We start from the raw sequence: 2,454 nt of genomic DNA, 5'->3' as shown, positions 1-2,454 counted from the left end.
GTGTGTGTGTGTGTGTGTGTGTGTGTGTGTGTGTGTGTGTATGGGCAATTAATTGGTCTCCTCAGCTTGGAATTTATTTGTAGGGAGACTTGAAGCCAAGAGTAGAGAAAAAAGTAGACTCATCCTTTTGAATGAAGGCATATCCACAGAGAAACTTGAACATGGGGTAGCTATTTTGGAGACCTCACCTGTGAAAGGGGGAATATTACAGGTGCTACATTTAAAAGTCCAAAAGTAAAGCAAAGCATTCATTAAAAGATTCCTGCCATAGCTGGAATTTTAGTTTTTATTTATTTCAACTCATCCTACAGCTCAGGTCCGAGCGCACTGACATTACTGGAAGCCAGATGCATACAAGATACATACAATGGTTGTTGGTCAGAGTCTTTTGGACCCGGGGCACATCTAGCATGTGCTATGCCTATCTTAGGTTTAATTTTGAGAGCGTGTGTCTGCAGAATAGGAAAATAGCTGCAGAATCTCCCCTCTCCCAAATCATCTTTCACTGGGGGGAGTGGAGAGGGGAGAGGCTTTGAGAAACGTCAATGAGAAAATTATACCACTTGGCAGAGTCTTGGAAAGTCCTGAAGGACCGGAATGCGAAGGTGAACAGCCATACAGGTGTATATGCTCGGGAAGGGGGCAGTCACTTTTCCATAACCTCCTATATGGGGAGGACAGCAATTGATAATGTGGACTAAATCTATTTTGAAGGGATTAACAATTCAAGTTGCTTTAAAAAGTAACCATGGGAGTTTTCCTTACTTTCCACTTCTACGCACCTTTTTCACACGCTCCCAGTGTCTGCATTTCTTTTTAACCCAGAGAAGACTAAAGCAAGCTCACTAATAATAGCTTCCCTCCAGCATTACGGCAGACACGGGTGGAGAAGACAGCCTGAGCACTTTAAATTGTGGGGAGGATGACTACTTCAATTTCTCTTGCACCCTACTTCAGGACAGAAAAGATCATGTGGCACAGCCTTGACTCCACAGAGGGGCATCCTGGAGTCTGGAGGGTGGGGGGAGAATTAGAGGGGTTGCACTCGAGGAGAAGACAACCTTCCCCCAAACTTACCTAAGTCCCCTTTTAGGCAGGGCCTTCTGCCTTCTCATTTTCAACTTCTCCCTTTCCACTCTCTCTTCCTACTTTCCCACCCTATCTATCCTCCTTTCCCACTTTTGCTCCGCCGCACCTCCTCCTCGTCTCATCCTCCTGCCCTCTTTTCTTTCGCTGCCTGGTCCCACGCCTGGCGCTCCAGGGCCAGCCAAAGGGATCCAGGTCCTCTCCATCCCCGCTCCTCTCCATCCTCATCCTAGTGGGGTGGGTGGTGGGTGGGAAGAGACCTACACCCTCCACTATAGCCCCACTTACCTCTGATCCGGTCTCGGCAGACCCCCAGTTGGACATTAACTCTAGGAAGCCCGAGTGCCAGCCAATAAACGCATCGGGGCCGAGGTCAGGACCACAGAGATCCGCTGAACAGGTCTGGATACAAAGTTCGCAATCCCTGCTGGAAGCAGTGCGGAGAAGAGCCAGTGGAGGGGAGGACCGAGGTGGCGGCAGCGGCTGTGGCTGTTGCTGCTGCTGGAATCGCCGCGGCCGACAGCTCCCCTGCTGCTCCCCCCCACCCCCAGAGGACCAAGTCCGTGCAGCCGCTGCTGCCTTGGGTGGGGGGAGACACGACCCCACTGCGCTGCGCTGCGCTTGGCCGCGATGCGCTCTCCGCGCTCCGCTCTCCGGGCTTCGCTGGCTCGAGTCCCAGCCGCTCAGTAGCTCAGCCGCGGCAGCGCTCTGCGCCGCGGGGAGCGCCGCCTGGGAGCACTAGATGGGGCTGGAGGATGCTGCTGCTGCCTCTGCTCCTGCTGCCGCTGCCGCTGCCGCTGCCGCTGCCACCGCCGCTGCTGCTCCTGCTGCTGCTGCCGAAGCCGAGATCCTTTTGCTTGGGAAGCTGAGCGAGACACCCCATCAACCCCTGCGGGGAGTCCAATGAAGACATCAGGGCTCCAAGAGCAACGGCTGGCCCAGGAGAGCCCGAGTTTGGGCCCGGGGGCGGGGGGGAAGGGAGGGGATATTGGGGATGGGGGTGGGGAGGAGGGTGGGGGAAGACAGACGAGAGTGGGGGTGGGAGACGGGGGGAGGGAGCTCAGAGTCACACACTTACCACCCGGGCTTGAGGTGGAAGGGGAGGGGGGGGGTTTAGGGAAGGGAGAAGAAAAAGAAAAGAAAAAGGAGGCAACCGTGGGTGAGACTTCCGAGATGGGGGTGGGGGGTGGGTGGGAGTGGATGTCAGGAGTAGGCAACTACGCGAGGTCGAAGGAGAGAGGGGCGCTGCGGAGGTGCGGCTCAGCAGTGCGTAGAGAAGCTGTAGGATCCCCGTAAAGCAGGCGAGGGCTTGAATCACATTGCCCGATTAGATCCAAATGAAACCTGGGAAGAGCTCTGGTCGATCAA

The 2,454-nt window shown here is 55.1% G+C and overlaps 1 protein-coding gene across 1 annotated transcript in view; it reads right to left on the bottom strand.

Moving 5' to 3' along the window:
- The window catches only part of GDNF (glial cell derived neurotrophic factor), a 35,566-nt gene extending 33,997 nt beyond the window's left edge, over positions 1–1,569 (bottom strand). Inside the window, exon 1 of the mRNA XM_027863594.1 lies at positions 1,375–1,569. The gene's annotated coding sequence lies outside the window, so the exon portion shown is untranslated. The remainder of the gene's footprint in view (positions 1–1,374) is intronic.
- Between the last annotated feature and the right edge of the window lie 885 nt (positions 1,570–2,454).

This window comes from Vombatus ursinus, unplaced genomic scaffold (genome assembly GCF_900497805.2).
Source record: "Vombatus ursinus unplaced genomic scaffold, bare-nosed wombat genome assembly UNPS02014772.1, whole genome shotgun sequence".
NCBI lineage: Eukaryota > Metazoa > Chordata > Mammalia > Diprotodontia > Vombatidae > Vombatus > Vombatus ursinus.
Note: the sequence above shows the minus strand (reverse complement) of the source record. Positions and strands in the feature narration are given on the sequence as shown.